Source organism: Amblyomma maculatum, chromosome 11 (assembly GCF_055883805.1).
Source record: "Amblyomma maculatum isolate TAMU_Amacu chromosome 11, ASM5588380v1, whole genome shotgun sequence".
Taxonomy (NCBI): domain Eukaryota; kingdom Metazoa; phylum Arthropoda; class Arachnida; order Ixodida; family Ixodidae; genus Amblyomma; species Amblyomma maculatum.
Window position 1 is genome coordinate 109,542,511 of NC_139354.1, and position 26,169 is coordinate 109,568,679.

Sequence of the window (26,169 nt, forward strand, 5' to 3'; positions counted from 1 at the left end):
AAACTAATGTCTTATCTATACTCTCTCAAAATACGACCTGTCAATATTTGATGCTGTTTCGCAAATATAATTTCTTATTTCAACGCGTATTTTAGGGCCAACACTTCTAATTGATAATTTTTTTCCTCAGTTATCATACCAGTGCATGTCATCAGGGAATACGTTACCTACACTGTCCTAAAATGATTTTGCTTGGTAGGTTTATTCTCATTCGGGTATCCGCATTATGTAAATCCCTTTTTATTATATGGACTTTCAAATCCATAACGAATACTTTAGATATGCATTTCTAGTGAATAATTGCTACGTTCAGAAAAATGTTTTCTGTGAAGTGCGGTTGTACCTCTTGATTGCAAGTCAAAAATTACTTCGGTACATATATTACAGTGATCCTTGCAAAACATTCCTGTAGCTGCGAGACCTCTGGTGCAAAACGGTTTGTTTGTAATCAGTTCTATAATGCACAGGCCAAACGTATGTTCTACGCTTCATTCAAAGCCTGTTGGTAAAACGTCTTGCATAATGTGCGCATTTAGCCCTTCAAGTGGTTGGTTATTTAAAAGCGGGCAGAATCGTGGGCAGAAGCACTCGCGCTAGGCCCGTCAGCCTTCATTGAAATAATCTCATTGCCATCCGGCATGGTATATCTTCACTAGCTATCCGCTTCTATAATTTTGGTTGAGGTCCTCGTACTTCATCCCTCACCATCTTGACGTTGGAGATCCAGCCTCTGCGTCTGCTTCGATCATCGGCAGTGAGTTCCTGGGACACATCGCCCGGATGGTCGCCAGTGTCACCCGCTAATTGTTATAATATATGAACTATGTGCCACTATCGGTGCGCGCACTCCCATACGCCCTTAGAGTTTGTGGAGGCAGCTTTACCGGTCTCAAAGGAGAACCCATCGACTTGGGTGGCAAACGCAGCCGGAAATCAGCTACCAGTAGTGGCAAAAGGGGGTGGTCATTTGATGCCCAGCTTTCGCCAGTTCAAGCCAGAGTAAGGGCCGGAGTCAGAAATAACGAGCAAAGCAAACTTATCCCAGTGCAGCAAGAGACGATACAGAGGAAACATAGCCCACATATAAAGTCACACTTTAACCAAGCCGTATGGACGTGCCTCCATGTCGTAGGGGTAGCGAGAATGCAAATGGTTCTGACAGGCTGATTCTGATATGACCCTTCCATATGAAAGGAAAGATCCGAGTTGACAGTTCCTGCCCGTTGCATAGGGGTAACGGAGACCGTAGCTACGCCTCTTTACGGCGTAGCTGCGTCCACCCGAGGTCTCGCTTTTGCTGTCGTAGTACTGCTTTCGCAATAATAAACAGGCCTTGCCGCGTCTGTCTGTTACAACGCGCTAAGGAAGGCGCGCACATACACCTAACTTTCACTCTGTAAGCGTCCTCTTCTTCTCCCGCCGAGACGCGTGTCGTCCTTTGTCAGCTTCGACCCAACCCTCTGGAGAACTCCGGTTGCTTCTCCGGCCGGGAGCCACCATCGCCGCCGAGTGATGAGGGAGTGACGCCCATGCGTGCAAGGCTACGAGCTCTCGTGCGGAATAAGAGACATTTCTCCAATCTTCAATACCTCTCTACATGACGCCACGCGCACGATTCCTTCGCGCTGCTCCGACTGAATGAAAATGTGCGCCGATTTCGTCTCACATAACCTGCCAGATTCAACCCGAACTCGCCGTTCACCCTGCCCCGTCCCACACCCCGACCACAAGATACGAAAAGCGAGAGACCATACCAGAGGATCCCCTCTACCCGAGAGGGCATGGGGACATAACGAAACGAACACAAGACCGGACGACTGCGAAAGTGACCAGAGGACCCCACCGACCAGAGACGCCATCACAAGTTAGCACATCGCCCCTGCCGATGCCGTGCGATGCGTGCCTGGGCCTCAGCGGTCGGATCTTGGCGACCTGTGGCTCGAAAACTTCCTGAGCTAGGCTTCATAACGTCATCGTGGTGCCTGTAAGCCACCCCCTTCCTTCTCTTCTGGCCCAATTCATTCACTCCAGCCCGTTACGGATGAGGAAGAAGTGGGCAGTGGCGTGGGCAGGGGAGCTCCCGCTAGGCCGCCAACATCCATTAAAACCACCACATCGAACATGGTCTATCTTCACTGGCTTTCCACCCCGTAAAAATATGATTGCAATGTTCATTGCAGTGGGCGAGATTTCCAAATGCCTAAATTCACAGCATGTCTATGGGTGCGAAATAGTTACGATGCGCAGTCTGTGCAAGATGCAGATCCTATAATCATGCACCCTTGAAGATTGAGTTCAGAACCAGTGACAAACATATGGATTTAGAAAACGTTTAATTGTTCTCAAACCACTCAGAGAAACATGCGCCGAAGAATAAGTGGGAAGTTCAAGATGGCGGGGAAGAAGATGCTGGCGTAGCCATCGAAGCGATGACCTTGCTGCTGTTCTCGACGGCATCAAGGCTACCGCTTCGGTGGCTAAGCGAGCATACAAAGAAAAACAAAGTAAAGTAGAATTTATGCAGCAGTCAAGTTTCTGATCGTTATTGAAAACACACTATCAGGCATTTATTCGAAAAAATCACAGATATAAAGATCCAGCTTGAAAGGAGGGGCAAAATAGGTGCATATTTCGAAAGGAAGCGCTGCTAAAGCGTACAGAATTGTGTCAAAGAACAACACAATTCCGCACGCCTAAGCAGCGCATCCTTTAAAAGTACGTTTTTCCAGCGAGCCCAGTCCCTAGCACTTCTTACGATAGGTACAGAGAAGCTATTGCTCGTGCACGAGCCGGAACATTCTGGGCAGGACAAAGTGGGCGTTAGGGGAGGAAAAAAGATACGCTTGCAATAACGAAATACGGCAGATCAGAAACGGAAACAATGTTTCGGCTGACAGGGCTGTTATCAACCGCGTCATCACCGATCACTTCAAAGAACTGCTGGAACACGCGGAAAGAGCACATGATGACTTTCATGCTGGGTTCCTACCACTAATGCCAAAGTTCGAAGAAGCAGCCAAAATTAGTCTGGAACAACCGATATCTGTGCGAGAAATAGAGCAAGCAATAGATGAACTGAAGCCAGGTAAAGCAACTGGCCACTATGGTCTAGGGGCAACCTTCTATAAACCACTCAAGACTGCTTTAGCCCAAATTCTTTTTAAGGTAGTTGTCGAAGCATATGAGCAAAAACCCTTTCCATTCTCATTTACAACATCGCACATGTTGTAACATCGCAGATTATGACTAGCAGCTTACCGGTATCGCTGAAGGAGAAAGTAGACAATAGTTGCATCTTACCTGTACTCACCTATGGGGCTGAAAAGTGGAGGCTAACCAATAGGGTTCTACTTAAGTTGAGAACAACCCAGAGGGCCATGGAACGAAAAATGGTAGGGGTAACATTAAGAGTAGGAAGCGTGCACAGTGGGTCAGAGAAATAACTCAAGTTACTGACATTCTAGTGGAAATTAAGTAGAAATCGGCATGGGCAGGACATGTAGTGCGAAGAGAGGATAACCGATGGTCGCTGAGGGTAACAAACTGGATTCGAAGGGAAGGAAAGCGTAGCAGGGGGCGGCAGAAAGTTAGGTGGACGGATGAGGTTAAGAAGTTCGAAGGGGTCAAGTGAATGCAGTTAGCACAGAACCGGGTTAATTGGAGAAATATGGGAAAGGCCTTCGCACTGCAGTGGGTATAGTCAGGCTGCTGCTGATGATGATGATATGTTACTGGTACCAAACAACTGAGGAACCAGGTAAACGTCTTTTGGGGAGCTCTTATCATCCGATAAGTCTCGCCAACGTAGACTACAAAATATATATGAAGCTTCTGGCCAAAAGAATGCAAGGAGTTATTACCCTGCTTGTAGGGCCACGTCAAACTTGTGGTATCAAGGGCCGGTCTATCGCTACTAACATGAGCATAGCGAGGGGTATACTAGAATGCTGTGACGTGCTGAGAGAAAAAGTGGTGATGATACAGCTAGATCTTGCGAAGGCTTTTGATTGCGTATCGCACGACGTTAGTTGTTACATTTTATACGCCATTCCAATGTGGGCTGTGTGATAGCGAAGGGCGTCAGAATGGCATTATATACACTGCGAGAATCATTGTAAATGGAGTTATCACTGAAATAATTTACATAAGATCATCAGTGAGACAGGGATGCCCTCTGGCGCCCCTGCTGTTCGCTGCTTACCTGGAACCGCTTTGCTTAGCGATTCTCAAAAGGGAACGCATAACAGGTTTCATGTTGCAGGTTGCACATATGTCAAAAGTCTTAGCTTATGAAGATGACATTGCTGTATTTTGTTAAAGAAAGGAAGTGTAAGTGAAATGACAGCTTTTGTTCAGAACTATTGCGTATCCACTGGCGCACAAATAAACGAATAAATGTTCTGGGTTTTGACATGGGGACTGGGACAAAGCACTAGATTACTATTTCCAACTTCAGTGCTCAACCATTCCTGGAACGTACCTTGGTGTACCAATTGAGTGTTATCGGAATTCAGAACCCTTCTGGAATCACCAGGCCACAAAGGAAAAAGCAAACGCATAACAGGGGCGGCAGCTGTCAATGTTTTCGCGTGCCGCCGTCTGAAACAATTTTCTTGTATCAAAAATATGGTACGTGATGAGCGCATTGTGTGCGTCGTGAGGCAATATCTAAATCATACAACTGGATTTTTAGTGTCAGGCTAGCTCACGATAAGGGTTCTAACCGAGGGCATATGTACTGCATTTAAAGGCAGGCTTTCCCAGCTTTTATTTCGCAGTTGTGAGGCAATCGCTTATCGTAAAATGTTCCAGTTGGCATCGTGCCATTTTCATTTCGAATAGCATACACCAGCGTGTCAAGTTGGAGGCTAGCTCACAACAGGGATTTGAGCAGACGACATACCTAGTCACGGCGAGACTTTCATGATATCGCCTTCACAGTGAGCGTATCGGCATTCTGTATTGCCCCCAAACTTAGAATGTCTTACTTTCTAGGCCTATTTTATATATACATGACAGGAAGTTTTCACAAAATGCGCTTCACAGTATCGGCCTAATCAGTTCAGAGGAACAATATTTCAAAATAAGTATTAACCTAAATGGATCCTGTATAAGTAGCTTGTCTCGGATACCACTCTCGACAACCGCACACACTGATTTATTGCAATACTTCATGATAGAGCAAAGTGTTAAGAGTCAAGTGAATAAAGCAAAAATCAAATTAAACTTCACTGGTCCGCTTATGTTTAACAGGCGCCCGAGCTAACAGAGCCTTACGTCAGTCCAATTATCGTAGTTTAGCTTTCTCCTCCTCAGTTGAGACTAAAATAGGCAATGCAAAAAGACCTGGTTTAAAAAAGAAAAACCATTGATTTATATTCCTCTCGGGCTGAATGAAATCTTCTCGGACATCGCGCTGCCCCCGTTGTGACAGAATTTGTTCACAAATTCACCTGTACGCGCCATGCGTAGTTCGTTGATTAGAAGATCCAATTTTTTTGTAAAAACGAAACTTGCTTTAAATTTAGTTTAGCCCTGGGTCTGTATTAAGGACTCCAGTGGGCAGCATGTAAGATGCAGAATCCTTCAAATAATTCTCTACTAAACTAAAATCGTTAATTAACCTTGACAACCGTTTCTGTTAGGCTATTTCGCTTTTGCAGGATTAAACCTTGTCTTTCTAATAAGAAGGGCGAGGCTTTCTGTAAAAAAGTTTGTAGCATACTTTATAAGGCCCACAGATGTCAGCTTGATAGGCACCTTCACACTGCAACACACGAGCGCCGAGCGTTCCCGGCGTACATTGCTCCGCTTCGGCGCTTTGAGGCCTGACTGCAAGCAAAGTGACTCTGCGGTGCCGAATGCAGCAGCTATCTACGAGGTTGCCGGAAATTCGAAATTCGCAACGAGCCGCCGCGCGCCCATCTGAGCCTCAGGTGATGCCAGCAGTGACGAAATGTGTGGGTGGAGCGATCTAAGTCACACGTGCGCTGGTGCTGTGCAACGGTGTGAAGCCGCCTATCAGGGTTACAAATATGGGCCTTCTATAACGCGCGCTAAAGTTTTTCTTAACTTTTTTTCTTGTGAATAATTTTTGAAAGACAAGCTTCAATCCTAAAAGTACAACCTATACTCCAAAGTAAAATAATTCACCGTATTTTGTTAATTGGTTAGCTAATTAAAACATTGTGCCTCTTGCCTTGTTATAGAGCCGTGGCTAGATTATATCAAAAGCAATTACCCTTCTGCCTGGGTGTTCTGAAGAACACAATTGTGTTCTGAAGAACACAATTTCCAGTGTGGATTTCGATTAACTGCGCAACGAGCTCTTCAATGCCAACCGCGTCCATGTTTTGCTCGTAATTCACGAACCGCAGGCCTCCCGGCTACGCGCTGCAAGATTTGAGAGCGGTAAGAACGATGCGAAGGCGCAGGACTAAAGCAAACTGTCTTCCAGCTTGTACCACTCTATTCTTGCAAGAGATTTAGTGTTTCGTCCCTTTTCGAAGACCTTAGTGCGCGGCATCGCGTTAAAAATGTTAGAAAGGGCCAGCTGAAGTTCGAAAGCTGGACAGTTATAAGCAAATGATTTGCTTGAGGGAAGTATGTTAAAGTTACATCAGTGTCGTCACTGCTTTCCATTCGGTTTTGTGATGGTAGGTTGTCACACTGCAGACGTAAATGTTACAGAAAATTCAAACGTAGGCTAAAAGATAAATATCGGAATATAACGGTGACTGGCCCCTATGCCGAATGCTCGATACACCCTTCTGCACAGCGGCTCCTCTGGAACCTTTTTTGGCGCTATATGGAATCGAGGGAAATGTATTGTGACCACTAAAATCACTGAATGATGACCCTGCTCAGCTGACTACTCTTTGTAGATTACGTCGAGTTCAACATCACCGAAGCATTTTATCTTCTCGCTGCTCACATAACATTTTTTTCCGACCCCTTATCACCTTACTGTCACACAGTACAGACAAACACTCTTCTCACAAAATGCTAATTATACGCGGCAGTTGACGAGATATGTGCGACACATCATTTCACCTTCACGATGACTGGACTAGACTGACTTTGGTGGTATTTAAAGACATATAATTTAAGAGAATGCAACCGTCCCCGTGAGTTAGGGATGGTGACCCTTATGTAACGTTCCTGCCTTTCGCGTTGATGGACGACACGGGTTCGGGACGCCGAAGAAGTTCAGATGGTACCCGCCTGTTGTCGGATGTTGGAGAATTGACTTAGCATTTTACGTGCCAAGGAAAATAAAATTGTCATGCGTATAAAGGTATTTTTGCACAACAATAATCTATAACAAGAACCATAGTCACCATACGTTATTGGTAGCCGAAATGTGTAGGCAAACATATCCGTCTAATACTAAACTTCAGTCAGTACTATTCCATTGCCCCGCCCGTTAGCAATTGTTTCAGAGCCTGAAAGAAATACGGCCACTCGTAATTTAACATTCTGCCTGCTTTAAACATACAACGGCAAGGACATCACAGAATTTCCTGTACATATCATTACTTCGCGGCAAGGGCAACCGAACGTGACAGAGTGCGATGAGATGAATTCATAATAATGGGAGCGGGCCTTGCACGAGGTCTCCTGCCATAGCCACTGCCCGGTTCCGTAACAATATATTCGTAAAAAGTTTTCTTTTAAACTGAGGAGCACATAGCTCCGAAGACCTCCGGCGCTGCATGGTTATACACAAAAAAAAAAAAAGCAATACACACACTCCAGGAAACCTGCCGACCCATTGCTCCCGGTGTAAAACGGATGACAATCAACAGGACTTGACGAGCACGGATTGTGTACCAAGGTTCACCGAGACCAAGGTGCTGGCAAGCTCAAAAGACAGTTTTAAAAGAGAGATTATTGAAGCCTTCGAGATGATTTCGGGAGAAGAAGGGGAATTCGTAAGTGTTCCGTCGGTGGCGCTCAACAGCAAAGAGGTTATACTTCTCCGTTTGGACAATTTGACAAGACGTTTGGACAATGTGACAAAAAGTTAGACCTAATTTGTCATTACTTTCATTTTATTTTCGTTTATTTTTTCTGAATCTTTTGTTTTCTTCTTCATATCGCAACCCCACGTTTTGTGTGAAGCTTTCTTCTTCTTCGTACCCCAAAAACTGGCAGTTGGTAGCGAGCGCATCATCTGTGTTAACGTCCTAGTTCAATTCTCTTGTGTGTGTATTGTTTTTTTTTGTGTGTATAACCATGCAGCGCCGGAGGTCTTCGGAGTCGTATAGCCAACTAGCCCACTCGCAAGTACTACTGAGCACATAGCTTAATGTCGCTTCTTTATTTAGTGCGTTCTTGATTCGAGTGATGAGTTTAGCGTGAAGTTAACGGTGGACGCATTTTAGAATGCACTGGAGTAAGCATCAGCGGGATCCGAACCAACAACATACATATTTGGCTTTCTTTTATCTCAATTCAGAGGAGGGCTGGTGGCTTCCTGTTGAAACTTGAGAAGTTGGCTTCTCGCAAAATATATAGGCAGCAAGAAGTCATCTTTCGGATTGGGAATTTTTGGTCGTAGCGCATTGCCAGCGTTGCACACTCATTGAAAGCCCAAGGAAACCTTTTCTGCATTTCCCTCGACGTTGTATTTGCATAAAGGCTACAAGAGCTGTACTGTACGGCTGACCAGCAATTATCTTGGGCTTATACTGCAGCAAAGCTTGCCTATGCACTGCACCAGAGTGCACAGTTGAGCTGCTTGGCAGATATTCAATGCTTGCGGAACAACGCTAGCGCATACCAAAAAGACGTTTGTATACCCCAGAACACATCATTCAGCATTTCAACATGCTCGCCAACGTGCGCTGACATGAAAGTACATGTCGTCGGCAAACTATTCTTTGCTCATATCTGCTCACGCTCTACCATCCCGGGAAAAGCAATGCAGTTTCGGACGTAAATTTAATTTTCTTCACTTGAACGAAACGTGTGATAGGAAACATTGTAGAAGATTATAGAATATTGAGAATATGAATTGGCAGCGACATGAACAAGTGCGAGCTTATTTGTTGTATTAAAGACTTTTTTGAAGGTTTTCGCACATATAACGGTGATATTTGCATAATATTGCTCCTGCTTTTCATAACCGTGAGTTTAAGAAAGAAATTTCAGCAAAGAGTTAACCTCGGTTGTTGCTTTCGTTTACACGTGTTACTGCTGCCCTCGGAAATAAAAGAAATCCTTACCACATGTCCGATTAGCTTTCCTTGAAAGCTGATATTGCTGATAATTTTTATCGACCTGATGCGTTATCTTATTTAGCCCGACCGTCAAGAAAATATGGCATCTCGCCGCGCAGCACAGTGTATTCGAGGCCCAGCATTGATAATTGTACTGGCTAATGGCATTCTAGTAGCGAGCACTCATCGCAAAATATGTTGCCTTCGTGACGGCCAAGTCAAGTGTTTGCGTCCGGACGCAAGGGACCGCTGCCACTTCTTCCTGCGTTTTCGCAGAACGTTGTGGCTCTCTTCTCCAGAGATTGAACTATGCATTAGTTAATTCGATAAATACGACTACGTCATGCTCGCGTTTTCACGTCTTCCTTTCTGCGTCTCATTGGCCGGGCGCAACTGCGCTGTTACGCTATGGCCTTGAATCATCGCCCTGCTTTGTGCGAGGAGCATACAAACACTAGCTTCTCATGCAGTCAAAGATGCAGCATTATCGGGCAATTTCCATGGTGCGGAAGGCACAGCTATTAAGGCGAAAGGCTTTAATGGCTCATACTGTCTGCATTCGTTTGGTCACACTATAGATCTCAATCAAATGACGTCATCCCACAAAACCGAAACTAACGCCCCCAGAAAAATAAAAATCCGGTCGGTCTCCACTGGGAATAGAACATTCATCTCACGGATCCCTAGACAAGCGCATCCCGAGGCCCGAGACCGTGATACACACATCATTATTCTTGTCTAGAGGGAGGATGACACTGATTTTGTAATTATCAATTACAATGATGGCAGTAGCAACAATAATGATGGTGAATTTAGTCCATAATGATAATGAGAATAAACTTGATTCACCGTGTGCACCAGCAACGCTCAGGTTTTCGCATTTTTTTCGCCTTTCACAGTTCTCTCGGAATTTTTACACTAGAGTTAAATGGTTCGCACTAGGGTGCTAATACTCCTCTGCAGATGCCGTTTCACACTTGCCGCGAGTAATCGAACGGGTGTTTTGCACTTCGACAGATCAATTTGGCCAATTTAGCGACGAACGTGGACGCGCCGGCATTCGCGGCCCACCGAAAAATAGGGTAACATGACAGTTACCAGCTCATCTCTTAAAAGTGACTACCTATTGGTGCGCGATTATACCACGTTTCCGCCACACTTTTCCCGATTCATTATGACATCGTTGCATACGACAACGACGGAAACATGCAGCGCACACATCCTTCAGACAATTTCTGAAATTTGGCTTAACTAAATAACTATAAAAAGGACTCGATAAGAAAGGTTGCGCAGAAAAGCACGTAGTAATATGTAGTACATGGTTTACACAGTCATTCGCCGATTAGCTTTCATTGTATGCTAATCTGCCAATTACTTGAAAATGATGAAAAGAACTCCAAGACAATATGATAATACACGGCATTTATTCAAAACAAAGGAGCGGAAATGTTACAATAGGACTGAGCGAAATATGCGAAGAAATGATTGCCGAAATTAGTTGCGATAAGAACAATGCCGTGAGGAACCCAGTGCGGCTGCAGGGCCCAGGTATTTTGAAGCGCCAAAACCTGGCATTGTCACCACGGTTGATAAACATGAAGAGCACTGGTCCAAAAGGAGCGGTGTCATTGTGCCAGAGATATGAATAATAGGCGAAGCAGTTTTTCAATTAATGAACACAAGGAATATACAATGCGCCACAGATTTAAAAGCACGCTGAATAACACATGCAGGCAGTGCGGGAACGCGCAGAATGCGCTGTCAAAAGTGTAAAATAAGCTACGTGGGATCCATGGAAAACACAGCGTCTCATGTTTTCCGTTCTAGCCTTGAGGCGAGGGCCGTTTCTAGAAACGTGCTGATTAAATAACATGCCTCTCACTGCATGGCATCCTCTTCGCTCGAGCTTTCGCTGGTCTTGCATTCATCTTTCGCTTCGTTGTCATCATTGTCGTCCGCTTGGGCCACTGATGGCCCCGGCTGGTGGACTGGCGACGGGTCATGATGCACATCTACTTTGACCAGGACAGTCTGTGGGCCCTTTGGAGGAGTCGGTGCCTTTGGAGGAGGGGGATTGGGTTTTTTCGTTTCGGGTACGATCTCAATGCTGCTTACATCGGAGCTCTCATAACTGCTTCTGGACGATACATCGAAGGTCACCTCTTTGTATGGCATTATTTCGGGCTCTGGAAGCTTCTTCATCGCAGACTTCAGTGGCTTTGGCGGTTCAGCAGACTTAGAGCGAGAGCGGCTGCGACGCCACGAAGACTTCTTTGGAGTGGCTTGCGCAGTCTTCGATGACACGCCCGACGTCGACGGCTGAGGTTCGGAGGAAGGTGGCTTCTCTGTATCCTGTGCAGGTTGCGAGTGCGCACCCGATGTCGATGGTTGCGGTTCGGGTGAGGACGCTTGTTGTGGGCGCACAGGAGATGTCGGGGGCGATGCCGCTGATTTGCACTGGTCGCACAAATTCTTAGAGGACGAGGCTACTTTAAAAATGGTCATGACAGCGTGCTTGAGCGGAGACTTTGATCGCGATCTTTCGTAAGTGACAGCTGGTACAGGTGCAATTCCAAGCTTGCAATGAGGGCACTGCCGCGGTATAACTGATGGGGCTCCATCACTGGGAAGGATCGCGCCGCAATGCGGACATACGATCGTCGCGGGACTGAAACAGGATGTTCTCTTGCCGCACCTAAAACACGATGTCAGCCGAGGAGAAGGCGGTTCTTGGTCGTCATCTCCGCTGTCGTTGCCATCACCGCCTTTTCGCTTCTTGCGGGGAAGATCGCCCTCCGGAGAAAGATGTTGCCGCTGTTGTTCCTCTGCCATGCTGTGTGCTGTCGCCTTTCACATAAACGCGAATAGCTTCCAGAGAATATTTGGTTAGGCTGGTTTGATGCAAAAGGCGGACGAAATGTGAGCGCACTGCTGCAATCGCTCAAGTATTTATAGGCTGCCACTGCGTGATATCATGCTTTATATTTTCGTGTGTTCCACACACCTAACAGGGGAATTATTGCAGCGTCAATGTCACCATCAAGTTTTGTCTTACGTCACTGACGAATCAGCGCATGCTTTTATCACGTTTTGCGAACTTTATCTCCTGCCATGGTCTATTTTGTCATCTGTTCACCCAAAATGTGCCAGTACACGGCACACGGGAGAATGAATTGACCTTAAATATCAAGTTTATTCAGAGCATGAGCATCATTTGCACCTGAAAAGCGCTCCTCGTCAACAAACTACTAAAGAAACATTTGGGGATACCTAAAAGGGTATCAGCTAAGGAACAGAGAAATGCATGCAGTCTGTGGCTCCCTCTTGTATGACATTTACACAATGTGTCTGACATTACGTTCTTACTTTATGTTGCTGATATCACAGTGTGGAGCACTGACCATGGCCCCCTGACGTAAGTGACTGCCCTAGAGTCAGCTTCAGATATTCTGGCCAATTATGCTAGATCTGCCGGTCTACAGGTTTCTGTAAACAAACCCACCTTTACGTCTGCTGCAAACCATTAGAAGCTCCGTAAACTCGTTGCGACGCTAATGCGCTCTCAACCGTCTGGAACTCCACTTCAAGAAACATAAAGACTGAAAATTCTTGGTTTATTCATTCCCCATTTTGGAACGGGAACTGTCTGTTGTTTTTTTTTTCAGGATAAAAACCACGCGATACAGACCTTAGCCCAAACCTGATATATATATATATATATATATATATATATATATATATATATATATATATATATATATATATATATATATATAGTAAAAGAAGGCTAGGTTGAGACGCCGAGGTCGTGACGGCAAGGACAGCGAAGCCTTGTCTAGCGTTTTAATCCGATCACGAATCCAGGCACGCGCCGGAGCCGGCTCTGCGGGACGATCATGATGGTATGTACAAAATGAAAGAAGATGATGGCATGTACAAATGAAAGAAGGTCCACAGAAGGCTCACAATATATATATATATATATATATATATATATATATATATATATATATATATATATATATATATATATATATATATATACCGGGTTTCCCAGCTAACTTGAACCAAGGGTTACAAAATAATGTATTTGAGGTAGGTCAGTGAAACCAAATGCATACAACTGCCAGCCTCCTTGGGCACTACAGGCATTTTTTTGTTTTGCAGTTACTTAATTAGCTAATTATGTTAATTTCTCTAATTTTTTAAATATCGACTTTAGACCAAACATGTGAATTGGAAAGTTGTAGAGCACCTTCAGAAACCCCCATTTTATTAACTTCGATAAAGAAAGTCTCGCGTGTATCTTTTTTTCCGGGCTCAGAAGAAAGCGCGCGAAGTACAAATAATACCACGTGACTAGCGCATTTTTGCGCCGCGATTGTGGTGCTCTCAGTCGTGGTTTGAGCGAACGACATAAGCTGCGGCAGTGACCCGATGGTCCCGTTGCAGCGGCAGGCAGAAATGTTGGCGATGGTTCGAGCGAGCTCGAGCTCGCCCGTCGCCACCGCGATTTTGGCCAGGCCTGCGCACCGCAGCAGCCTACATCACGACAGGCGGATGGCGATAAAAAAACCGGCAAATGAAGGTGCAGCGCTAATTTTAGTCGAGTCACATGATGTCATCTTTTCCCTTTACCCAAGCCTGTATGCGCAGATTCAGTGGCTGATACCTTATCGCTCATCGTTTGTCGTGACGTTCGCTGATGGGAGAGAAGGAGGCCTTGTTAGAATGTCGGTGGTGTCGGCTCGCCGCTCTCGCGGCTACTGCACCGTCACGTGGGCCGGCTGTCTGACGCGGGCAAAGAAGCCATCGCAGGCATATCGGCCTGCCGCTTTAACGGGGCCAAGAAGACACGGCCGCAGCTGATTTCGTTCGCTCAAACCACGACTGAGAGCACCACAATCGCGGCGCACAAATGCACTAGTCACGTGGTATTATTTGTATTTCGCGGGCTTTCTTCTGAGCCCGGAAAAAACGATACACGTGAGACTTTCTTTATCGCAATTAATGAAATAGGGGTTTCTGAAGGTGCTCTACAACTTTCCAATTTACAAGTTTGGTCTAAAGTCAATATTTAATAAATTAGATAAATTAACATAATTAGCTAATTAAGCAATTGCAAAACAAAAAATTGCCTGTAGTGCCCAAGGAGGCTGGCAGTTGAATGCAATTGGTTTCACTGACCTACTTCAAATATATTATTCTGTACCCCTTGGTTCAAGTTAGCTGGGACACCCGGTATATATATATATATATATATATATATATATATATATATATATATATATATATATATATATATATATATATATATATATATTTATATATATATATATATATATATATATATATATATATTGCTACGAAGATGACGAAGCGGGCAGTAGCGCGGGGCGGAGCGCACGCGCCAGGCCCGCTGGCCATTAAAGAATATTTCATCGTCATGTCATCACGCCGTTCTGTTTCTGTTGTGTCGCCGTGTTCCATCGCTTGTCATGCCACCACGTAACATTTGGTTGGAGATGCGGTTCATCCCCATCCTCGTCTTGCACCTTTGAAGCCAACCGTACGCCGGGACCATCTGCCGAAAGCCCGTGGAGATCGCCGCCCAGCTCTGCCCCAGCCCTTTTTGCTCAGACTAGACCAGCTGCTGTCCCCAGCTTCGTCCCCAGCCCTGACCAGAACACACGACGACCAGGAAGAGCCCAAAGCCGACCCTACCGACCCCACGATGAAGCGACCTCACGACCGCTCGAGCGAAGACAGCATCCCCGCCCAAGCCTTTCGGCGTGTCCATGAGCCTTGGCCTTCGGCAAACATGGAAGATTGGACTTGATGCTCCGGTGCAAAGCATTCCTCCCATCTTCGCATTCATTGTGGTGTCAGCGTTTCATGTCCCAATCCTGTGTCTCTGTTCATCGTCACGTCATGCATTGGAGTTCTAGCAATCGATCGGGACGATCGCTCGGTGGCCCCGGGTAATGCTACGAAGATAACGAAGCGGGCAGTGGCGCGGGGCGGAGCGCTCGCGCCAGGCCCGCTGGCCATTAAAGCATATTTCTTCGTCATGTCATCACATCGCTCTGTTTATGTTGTGTCGCCATGTTCCATCGCTTGTCATGCCACCACGTAAAAATATATATACACTGCTGTCAAAACCGGTCGCGCTAGCTCACGTGCGCACAGCATTTGGTGAGAGCAGTCCTACAACCGCACCTCGTTTATTAAGAACAGTTCTAGCAGCACTTAGCCAGGGCTATATAGAATTACCTGGAAGCTGTCCATCGAAAGGCTGTGAGAACAATCGCTTGCCTTCCCTGCATACACACTAGATTTTGAAATGCAGCAGGGGCGTGAACCTGTAGCCTTAAGGTAAGCCTGCTGCACTTAACGGGCACTACGGGCGGATGCTTCATCACACACCATACTGTCGCCGCCACCAGACATCCTGCTATGTATTTTTGTACAGCTTATCTGCAACTAACCGACTGATCTTCATGGACCAACCTAATATCTGAAGAATGTTCGACAAACAGGTTTTTGTCTCAACGATCTGCTACGCCAGCACAACAGTAATGTTAAAAATTCTTCCGGAAGAAACCTAGCCATTAAATGAAGTAAGTGTCGTAACTGTGCTCCATTTTAAATCAGTGCCATATCATAGGGCGTAGTCGGGATCAACTCACCCGAGAGATTATAGAAGCCCAGAAAATAGCATCACTGCGAAGCACCTGTGTTAGCACACCTATTTCATTGTCAAAAAAGAACTTGCATTCCTTGGTGTATCGAAGTAATATTGCACATGTCTTCCTTGTTTCCCTCTGTCCCGGTAGCTAACTTTGTTATCGCACACGTGCTGACTTTTGCCATGTCCTTGAAGGGATTGTGGACTGTATATATCGCTCGAGGTTTCAGGAAATCCTCAGTTGGAAGTAGCGCGCTTGTCCCTCTCTGTTTCTTCTCCGCCCATGCTGTTTTAGCGCTTTCGAAAAATGTCAAACCTGCACTAACTAGCTCGATCCGCCACCCTTGTAAATCTCAAGCGACGGCGTGGCTTCGCGAGATAATCTTGGAAGTTCTTTCATAAAGGATACCACTTATTTCCTAGATAATATCAATAACCCCCTGGCTCGCTTCTTGTTACCTTAGATGTTACTTCTCTGTATACAAGTATACCGCATAGTGATGCTATTGAGCCTGTAATGAACGCTTATGATGAACACCGCCCTCATAGACCAATTAATAGTTCTAGATTAGGTGCTCTCTTGAGGCTCATATTTGAAATTACAATATCAATTCTAACGAAACTCACTACTTTCAGGTTAGCGGCACTTCCATAAGTATCAAAATAGATCTTAATTATGCCAATATATTCATGGGTTGCCTCTAAACAGAATTTCATGATATTCATCCGCTAGAACTGTTCTTATCAGTTCAGTTCAGTCGTTCAGTCGTGTCCGACTCTTCGTGACCCTATGGACCATGTCACGCCACGCTTTCCGGTCTTTCACCATCTTCCTAACATCACATAACTTCATCTGCTGTGCCTCGAGGATGCCATCTAACCATCGCGTTCGCTGCCTACCCCTTCTCCGGCGACCCTCAACCTTTCTCAACATCAAATCTTTCTCCAGCGACTCCTCTCTTCTCATCAGATGACCAAAGTAGCTGAGCTTTAACTTTAGAATTTGACCCTCCAATGAGCAGTCAGGGTTTATGGTCGACAATATCGACTGATTTGATCTTCTAGCAGTCCAAGGAACTCTCAAGAGTCTTCGCCAGCACCACTATTCAAATGCGTCAATTCTTCTGCGGTCAGCCTTTTTCACAGTCCAACTCTCGCATCCATACATCACAACTGGAAAGACCATAGCACAAGTTATACGGATCTTGGTTGGCAGACTAATGTCTCTGCTCTTTACTAGGCGGTCAAGGCTAACCATTGCTCTCAGTAAAGCCTGTCACATCCATAAAAATAGTGACACGTGCGTTAGCACACCTTCAGTAATTATCAAAGATTGTGAACTGTTATATTTGGATCCATAGCTGTATGTTTTGGTTTTTTGGTGGGAAGGAATAGCGCATGCGCTTCTGGTTGTCATGTGAGAATATATTTCCTTGTATGTTTATTAAACCTTCAGTTGTTAGTTCTTATACAAACTGTTCTTATACAAAAGCTTTATTTATGATATTTTATAGTCTGGCAGTAAGGCGAGGAACAGCTCCTTGCGTTTATTGCAGATTTTAACAATTTTCATCCATAAAACATCAAACAAACAAACGAGAGGGCACGGCGGGACCATGACGAACGCACCGGTGAATCCCTTCCTGTTCTTTACACAGGTCACGCTGTGGACTACCATCCAAACTGCGCCTGCGCCCGTCATCCTCACCAATCAAGATAACAGCATATTTCATGGCAATCGTGGCATCGTGACAAGCCCGGATTCCACCCATGCAACTTTAGCGCCACCACTGACGGCATATATTCAGCATCTCAGCGAGCAGAGCTTCAGAGGGCACGGCGGGACCATGACGAACGCACCGGTGAACCCCTTCCTGTTCTTTACACAGGTCACGCTGTGGACTACCATCCAAACTGCGCCTGCGCCCGTCATCCTCACCAATCAAGATAACAGCATATTTCATGGCAATCGTGGCATCGTGACAAGCCCGGATTCCACCCATGCAACTTTAGCGCCACCACTGACGGCATATATTCAGCATCTCAGCGAGCAGAGCTTCAGAGGGCACGGCGGGACCATGACGAACGCACCGGTGAACCCCTTCCTGTTCTTTACACAGGTTCGTGTCGATTTCATCGTTTGTTACCGTAGCGATGACAGGTTTGCTATTGTCCTGCCGTGCCCGGCTGTTTGCTTTTCGCTGCTTGACGAAGCCTGGTTTGTTATTCTCATTTTGCTGTCTGGGGATGTTGAGGCAAATCCTGGACCGGATAAAATTGAGCTTGTCTTGAAGAACATGCAGACTTTGCAGGCTTCCATCGATACTGTCTCCGCGTCTCAAACATCTCTAGAAACAACGGTCACTGCTAAACTTGCTGACCTAAATGAAACGCTCAGGGTTATTTCGCAGCACACGGAAGAAATAGCAGAGCTGCGGTCTGAGGTTTCTTCCCTCAGGAAGGTAATCATCGACCAGCAGAAAAAGATCAATGACTTGGAAGATAGAAGTCGACGTAGAAACCTCATTATTTTTGGCATTCCCGAAACTGAAAATGAGGACACAACGAGTTTGAGAGAGAAGGTTTTGGATGACATATTCCAAGAAAAACTTGGAGTCTCGGCAAAAACTGTCGAACGAAACTGTCGAACGAGTACACAGGATAGGAGCAAAAAGGAGTGACAAATCCAGACCAGTAATACTTAACTTTTTTGATTATAATGAGAAAATGGAAGTACTACGTAACTGTCATAAGCTGAAGAATACAGCCTTTTCCGTTAATCAAGACTACTGTAAAGCGACACTAAATAGACGCTCTAACTTGTGGAAATTTGGAAAGCAATTCAAAGATAAGGCCAAAAAGATCACACTGGACTACGATCGTCTACGCGTGGATGATACCATATATACGTGGGACGAGGCTAGCTCGCAACCAGTTCAGCTATCGCGCGCCAAGCCAAGTGGTGAATATTGCTGACGCAGAATGAGAGAGTTGCGCATTATTTCGCTTAATGCACGAAGTCTTGTAAATAAGTCGGGTAACTTAGAAGAGATTATTCTTATTTATGATCCGCACATTATAGCTGTCACGGAAACGTGGCTTTCATCTAATATTACAGATTTTGAAATTATTCCACCATCCCACAAAATGATCAGACGTGACCGCGAAGGACGAGGAGCTGGGGTGGCTGTGATAGTAAAAAAAGATATACCCTTAGTTCAGCTGGAAGGAATCGCGGGTCATGAAAGCTTATGGTGCACAATCAACTTTCCAAATCTTTCCGTTTTGCTCGGCGTGGTTTACCGCCCTCCTAAAAGTGCTGTATCGTTTATGGAATCACTGGCAGGATATTTAGAGCGCACGCTCAAACCTAATCATAGGCTAGTGCTTACTGGAGACTTTAATCTACCTGGCATAGATTGGAAAAGTTTTGCAGTCTTGGGTTCCGAAGATGCAGATAGCGCTCGCCTTCTTCTTGACACCATATTTTTTCATGATCTTAAGCAAATTGTAAATGACCCAACACGCATTACTGAATCGACGCAATCGGTTCTTGACCTTGTATTTCTCAAAAACATGCCCGATGACTACGCAGTTAGTACCACAGATGGAATTTCGGACCACAAGCTCATTCACGTAAATGTGAAATTAGACAGTAAAAAACCCATGCATTGTCGCGAAACTTTTCGTAATTTTTTAGCTGCCGACGATGAGTCCATTCGTGATAATTTACACTTCTCCTTTTCTGAATTCGACCAGAGAGCCGATGTCTCGCACCTTTGGAATAAGTTTAAAGCTTTAATTCTATCCTGCATTAAATGTTTTGTTCCACTACGTCATAAGACGGCAAAACGTCGCAATCCGTGGATTAACCGCGATATAATTCATTTAAAACGCCGTACTGCACGAAGACGGAAAACGAAGGGAAACGCTTCCGCTGAACTGGTTGCCTTTAAGGACGAACTGCTTTATAAATTAAGGAACGCACGCAGCAAGTTTTATGGCCAAACGCTAACAAATTTCTTAAAAGAGTCGCCCCAAAAATTTTGGCGCTTCCTCTCTGAAACCAAAAGAAGTGTGGAACAGCTAAAAATAAATGGTAGCATAACTGACAACCTCACTTATATTGCTAATGAATTCAGCAGTAGCTTCCAGCTCGCTCTTGCTGGACCAGGCTCCTCTCATGTGCGAGCCCCGAATGCTGTCCAATTCCCGTCTACTGCTGTAATGCCCGACATAGAGCTTAGTCGTGAGGGGATATTTTCACTCTTGCTAAATATGAAAGTAAAGTCGTCACACGGCACCGACGGCATACCTAACGCGTTTCTTAAAAGATATTCTGAAATAATGTCTCATTATCTTTTTGTTATATTTAGTGCATCTCTTCAGCAATGTTCTTTACCAACCGACTGGCTAACAGCTAGAGTAATTCCGGTATTCAAATCGGGCAATAAATTTAATGCTGCTAATTACAGACCAATCTCTTTACTATGTTCTTGCTGCAAGATACTAGAACACGTAATAGCCCATCACATATCTTACCACCTCGAATCTAAAAGCTTTTTCGTCGCCTATCAACATGGCTTTCGAAGAAGGGTGTCAACCGTCACGCAACTTTTATCGGTCATTCATGACTTTGCTTCGGCCGTTGACGGTGGCAAGCAGGTTGATGCCATATTTCTTGACCTATCAAAGGCTTTCGACCGCGTGTTGCACCCTTTGCTTATTGATAGAGCGAAACAAGCAGGGGTTCCAGACAATTTGACTAGATGGTTGCAGGCATATTTAAGCAATAGGACCCAATTTGTAGAATGTTCAGGATATAGATCTGCTTATACTGATGTATTGACCGGAGTGCCTCGGGGATCTGTGCTAGGTCCTTTGTTATTTTTAATTTATATCAATAGCATTGCGGAAAACGTCGATGAAAGTGTAAGCGTGAAATTGTTTGCCGACGATTGTGTCTTGTACAGTGTCATAGGCAGTGCTTCACAACAAACTGTGTTGAATGAAAGCCTTTGTAAACTTGCGGACTGGTGTGAGGAGAGCGGTATGAAGATTAATTTTGCAAAAACTGTATCTATGTCAATAACAAGAAAGAAGAAGCCCCTTGGTTACAACTATCACATACAGGATCAGTTTCTTAATTCTGTTTCAGCTGTTAAATATCTAGGGTTAACGATTACAGACAGCCTCAAATGGGACACCCACATTGACAATATTACCACGAAGGCATTCAATAAGCTTTATTTTCTTCGCCGAAAATTAAAAGGCGCTACTCGTGGCGTCAAACTTGAAGCATACCGCTCTCTAGTCAGACCAGTTCTCGAGTATGCGTCGGTAGTTTGGGACCCGTGCTATAATAAAGACATTATCAAACTAGAGCGCATCCAGCGTCTTTCAGCCAGATTTATTTTTTCTGATTACCGTTCAACATCTTCGGTCTCTAACATGCTGAGTCAGCTTAAGCTTGAACCCCTTAAAGTACGCCGTCAGGTTTCTAGGCTGAAATTCTTTCACATGCTGTATAACAACAAGTCTGGTTTGTCACGTGATGTCTATATTTTTGCTGCACCCCATAGATCTAGTAGACTGAACCACTCCAAAGTAGTAAGCCCATATTTCGCCAGGACCAAACTTTACCAGAATTCATACTTTCCCCTCACAACACATCAGTGGAACTGTTTGCCTCAATTTATTGTTGAATGCACCAATGAAAATATGTTTGCTGAACTGTTATTGCAGAACATGTAACCCCTCTCCTGCTTGGGCAGCGCTGCTGTCTGCAGTATTTGGAAATAAATAAATAAATAATACATCTCTTTCACTCACTCGTACTCGACTTCGATATTTTACCGGCGCGGCGACAGGGGACGAGGAACAAGAAGAGACAAGACAAGCGCTCGGACTAACAACTGAAGGTTTAATGAAACATACAAGGAAATATATTCTCACATGACAACCAGAAGCGCATGCGCTATCCCTTCCCACCAAAAACCAAAACATACAGCTATGGATCCAAATATAACAGTTCACAATCTTTGATAATTACTGAAGGTGTGCTAACGCACGTGTAGTCGCGTTTGCACACGTTAGTCGCACATTTTTATGGATGTGACAGGCTTTACTGAGTTCTCTGGTCAATTTGTTTTGATTCCTAAAAGTATTCTTAGCTTTATCAAGGATCGCAGTGCAAACAATCCTTTCTCGAAACAGCGAACTAACTAGATTTTAACCTACTCAGAATCTCTCCGTAATGTAACAAGTATTCTAAGGTGACGTCACAACTTTCTGATGCAAAGCTTTGCCTAAAACATCTTCGGGAACCACCCCGAGCTGTCTTCAGACGTGCTAAAAATTTGCGTGATATTAAGACTTATACAATAATCACCCATCTCGATTTTACTGGCTGTGCACCGCGCAATTATTCTCGCTCTAAAATCTGCTCCCAAATGACAACCGCATCAGAACTGTTAGCACGGCTTTCAACTACTGTATAAAAATTAAAGGCCAGTCATCTCTGACACTGTCAATGTAATTTATCTACTTGAATGTTCCGCTTGCCAGCTCCAGTATATAGGGCAAACTGCGACGACTTCTACATTACGTTTTAACACGATCATGAGGCACACAATACAAACATACCCAACCACCACTGTTCAAGCATGGTGATTAATTTGATCAGTTAAAGGTGACTTTATTGAAATCTGTGTTATGATCAAAGTACGGCCGTGAAGTCAGAAAATTGTTTTTAATTCCCAAGTCTAAGGAAGTGTCGTCAGGTATTAATCAAAGTGTAGGAAAGCTAACCTGTCTATCTAAGTAAAACCGTTTCTGCAACTTCAAAAGATCAGCAGGGAGATGACTGGGATCCTTATAACTCCGTTCTCTCTTCTATTTTTTGTTTAATATGTACGAATTGTGACCGTCTCAATGTCCGCAGTATAGCCACATGCCTTGGTATACTTACTATTTAGATTATTGATGATACACTTTTTCGCACGCGTGGGCAACGTAGGATTCTGATATTTTCGCGCCACCACGAATTATTATTGTCTTGCTGTTTTAAACCAGTTGTAACTTGCATCATGACGCATGTGGGATTGCATGAGTGCTACCTATATTTGTCTTCGTTTATTTTTAGATGGTGAACCGGCATCAGTAATAGTACTAATAGACCTAGCATACCAATATGGGAGACTGCCTGTAGCCTAGTTACTTAAGACGAAGGCCGGTCCCGCGTCTGAAACGTCAAATACATTCTCTTTTCCTTCATCACATCTGACTTTTTTCGAACATATGCTATATATATATTCCTAGACTAAGGCCGGACCCCGGCCGAAACGTCGGATTAATGTTTACCGTTTTTCTACCGTGAGTCATCTCCTTTACGTTTATGCCTTACCGTGCCCATTCGAGCTTCAACTCCCTCCTATATATATATATATATATATATATATATATATATATATATATATATATATATCCTAATCCTATATCCTATAACCAATCCTAAACGACCATAGCGTTTAGGATTGGCTCACATGAGGGGTGTGCGTTATAACAAATGATACGCGGAAATGAAGCTTAACAACATGATTTTAATCTCACTGGCGTAGCATATCTATGGTTTTGGAACCATGAAGGGGACATTCCATCATGATCCGTGTTCAAAGCCAGTTTCTCTCAAGTTTTCGCCCATCCGGATCTGAGAAAGCTCCGCGTTGAACAGCGCTTTCGTGCGCGGTCTCAGCAGGTTGGCGAAAATTTTTCTAGCTACATCGAGGACATTGTCGATCTGTGCAAGCGCGTGATACGCACAGATGTCAGAGGCCGACAAAACCAAGCCCATTCTGAAATAAATCGATGAAGATGTCTTTCAGATGTTGCTAGCGCGAGACCTCCGCACCGTCGCAGAAGTTGTCATACTATGTCGAAGCTTTGATGAACTACGCAAGCAGAGGGTGGTGGCTCGCGAGAGCACCACGCACCCTGAGTCGCTTGCTGGCCTGAAAGATGCAGGTGGCCAGTCTTCGCTCCTGCCACAAATCAAGAGTTTCATTTGGGAAGTTGCTCTACTGCTCTCCCTTAGGTACCGCCATGAAGAGCCTTCATCCCATCCAGCTCCCAGTCTGCTCCAGATTATGCAAGAACAGGTAGTGGAAGCTCTTCCTTCAGGTCCTCAACCCATGCCTGTCGCGGCCTCGTTTACATATGCGGCTGCTGCTGTCTGATCTCAACCAACATATGCCCCGCCTAGACAACCTACCTATGTTCAGCCGCCTCATGGTCCCGCTTGAGAACCTGCGCAGTTTATTCGACCGCCGCTTAACTCCTGCCGCACGACTGACAATCGTTCGATGTGCTACTTTGCGGCTTCCCAGGTCATGTGGTGCGGAACTGCCGTCAACGCATGAGCGCCCTTCGTGCGACTCCCAACGTTTCCGGCTACTAGAACCAGCGCCAGTACTCTCCTTGTGCTGATCCTCCCAAAGCCATCCACTGCCTCCTGAGCACATCGCCTCTGGTCACCGTTTACCTTCGCCGCTAAGGCGTTACATTTCTCCGATGCGACGTCGTCCCTCGGCAACCCAAGAGGACATGTGCCACTGTTCTCAACCGAGAACTGCGCGGTCGTCGAAATTTACAAGCCCTCGGCTATCTTCAGCTATTTTAATTGAAGTTTTTGTAGAGGGTGTTTCTGTGATGGCGCTTGTCGACACCAGCGCTGTGGTCTCTTGTGTTAGATGCAGCGCTTTGCCGCCCTTTGAGAAAAGTGAAGAAGCCCCAGGAATTTCGGCCTGTCGTTACGAACTGTGAGTGCGCACCTCAATCAGCCGTCAGCTGCGTGCGCTGCTCGAGTACTCATCCAAAGCATTATGTGTTCAATCGAGTTCATCGTTTTGCCGTCATGTTCACAGGCAAGCATCTTGGGTAACGACTTCCTACTGCTTTGCAACGCGGTCATAAATTGTGCCTGGGCTTAAATAGCACTTTCTGCGCAGCCCATCTCGTGCCGGACATTGAACGCTTTGATAACTCTGTTTCTGCAAAGTTCTGGTCGCCGGCAGTACTGGCGTTCCTGCGTGCTCATTTGTGATTGTCTCTTTCCTGTAACTCTGTTCGCGATGCGAGTGTAGTCTTGACACCTTCTGATATTTTTCGACGCCGCCACTGGCTGCCTCTGTCTTATGGCCTGCCCACTATATGCAACTGGCCTCACCTAATTATGGGTCTCAGACTCGTTTTCAAGCCCCTATGATTTGCTCCGCGATTAATGCATCGGTACCGCGCAGCTCTTGATTTCTGTTTACAACACCGACGGCGCCGGTGCTTCACATCCGCTCGACAAGGATGCACTAGGACTACCTACTCCTGCGTCCGCTACGTTGTCGCCGGATCTCTCTCTTCGCTCTATTGGTGCCTGACTTCCTTCAGATCAGCGAAACCAGCTTCTTACTCTCCTTGAAATGTTCCAGTACAGACAACCAACCTGTTTTGGGACGCACGTCAATATCGAACACCACATTGATACCGGTGTCCACGGTCTTCTGCGTCAGCGTCCATATCGTGTTTTCGCCATGGAATTGCAAGCTACTGAAAAACAGGTGGACAAAATGCTTAAAAGTGGAGATATGCAACCCTCCAATAGCCCATGGGCCTCACCGGTAGTACTTGCGAAGAAGGATGGCTCCTTAAGGTTTTGCGTCATTACCGCCGTATTAACAAGATCACGGGAAAAGACATCGACCCTCTGCCCTATATCGATGAAGCTCTGAACTGCCTCCAAGAGGCGGAAATCTTTTCGTCACTCGACTTGCGCTCTGGTTATTGGCAGGTCCCTATGGCAGCTGAACCGGATTTGTGACTCCTGACGGCCTTTATCAGTTCGCCGTAGCGCCTTTTGGCCTATGTAACGCTCCGCAACGTTCGAGTGAATGATATGGACACAATTTTGTGTGGCCTCAGTTGGAAGACAGGCTTGTGCTATTGGGAATATTTTTTTCTTTATTACGTGCTATCTGTAAGATATTGTAATCTTTTCGCCCGATTTTGAGACGCATCTATGTCGACTGAAGTACGTTTTGACATACTTCACAAACGCCGGTATGCAGCTGAACTTAAAGAAATGCATTTTTGCTGCCCATGAACTAAGAAATTTAGGTCATGTTTTGAAACAGTGTGCTCTGATCCTGCCGAACTTCGTGCCATGACTGCGTTTCCCAAGCCATCCTCCACTAATGAACTACGAAGTTT